Source organism: Austrofundulus limnaeus, unplaced genomic scaffold, assembly GCF_001266775.1.
Source record: "Austrofundulus limnaeus strain Quisiro unplaced genomic scaffold, Austrofundulus_limnaeus-1.0 Scaffold99, whole genome shotgun sequence".
Lineage (NCBI taxonomy): Eukaryota > Metazoa > Chordata > Actinopteri > Cyprinodontiformes > Rivulidae > Austrofundulus > Austrofundulus limnaeus.
Window position 1 is genome coordinate 724,790 of NW_013952501.1, and position 1,771 is coordinate 726,560.

Below are 1,771 nucleotides of genomic sequence, written 5' to 3' on the forward strand. Positions count from 1 at the left end.
GTGTGTGTGTGTGTGTGTGTGTGTGTGTGTGCGTGCGTGCGTGCTGAGGGTGTGTTTTCTAATCTGAGTTTGAATTGTATGGTAGTTCAACTTGAGGTCAAGCAATTGTCCTATTGTGGTTGTGTATCACACACAGAGCTGACGAAAGCAGAAAGTCTGAAACACACACAGATCACGACACGGGAAAGGAACAAAGGAAGGAGTTTATAGGTACTTTCACTGAAAAACAATCAACTCCAAAGGGCCTGAAAACAGGTTTCACATGTGCAAAAATAAGTAGCTGTCATAAAAGTTTCAAAAATATCCACCTGAATTGTATTCACAACCTAATGATTTTTAAGTGAAGTCAATCAACTAAGATCTGTAAAAACAAGAACTAGTATTTTCTGTGAAAACTGTTAACACTGAGTGCTAAGTGACCTTGCTAAAATTTGCCGAATAAGCTGAAATTGAGTCTTTAAAGCTAAAAGATGAACACTAGCTAAGAGGATAAAACAATAGTTGAAAGCAGCAAAAGTCTGGCTAAAAGCTAGCATATAAGTACAAAAATATTTGAAATGTTCTGAAGCAGATTTCAGAACAACAGTGTTTTAGAAATAATCGAAGATATCTCAGGAAAATGTAAAACAAATAAAAAATGTTTTTTTTGTAAAATGTGAAAATACCAAAGCTAAAAACACCAAAAGTAACAGCACCTCCTCAATAAGCTGAATATGAAAAGTTTTAAAAGTTAAAAATTGTGGCGACGTAGAGTGCAAAAAATAAACACGCAGGAAAACAGTTTTGTCAATTTATATTAGCGTTTACTTGAGCTTCAGATTACGCCTCCTGCCACTCACACTTTTTTCATTTTCAAATTACGGAAAACAACCTGACACTTCAACTTCTTCCTGGTGGAGAAACTACAACTTCCTCGTTTTTTTTTTTTTTCTTTTTTGTGGAATGAAATTGCATTTTTTCAGTCACGTGGCCTGCAGCTGAACTCTTTCACATTCACCATTTTTTTCCTCACTTTGATCAAAGCAGACCTGCTCGTGAGCTGAGCCTCCTTGACAATTTAAAGTGCAGCACATGCCATTTTACTCTTAACCTGCGAGCGAGAACAGCCCGAGGGACAACTACAGTTTCAGACGTGGACCTTTGTGAGCATCCGCACACACATTCACGTGCCGAGGTGAGAAAAAGAAAATGTTGAAACGTCACTTATATGAGACCCATCTGTCTCAAAAAGTAGAACAACCGCCTGCGGGCCGGGGTTAAGTATAGCATTGACTCCTTGGAGAACCGTGTGGTTCCAGGAACATACCATTCCTCTGAGAGTTCACCTGTCAAACAGGTGCGTTTTTTTATGTGAGGCCCCATTTTTTTTAAGTGAACCCGAGAACAAATTGGGTTGTTGGGGAAAAAGATGTTCGGTTTCCTATTCTACAGTGTGAATGCAAAGAGAAACCAAGAAGATGCTCTGATCTGGGAGGGAAAAGGGGTTTTAATAAAATTGACTTATTTTATTCAGAACATAGTGGTTAGGGTGGTGAGTTCAACAGGCATGGATTATAACGTGTGCACAAAACTGAAACAATCGGAGGAAAGAAGCCTAATTTTGCTGCGCAGTATTTTACTCAGGGATCAAATTATTAGCTGTTAAAACAATAAACTATATGTCTTTTAGCACCTGTTCAGTAATTCTTCCTGTGTCTTTTAGTAAAAACATTTCACGACTCGACAGATTTTAACGAAGCGTCGTAAAAGTAATCACCGGTTGCATTTTGGA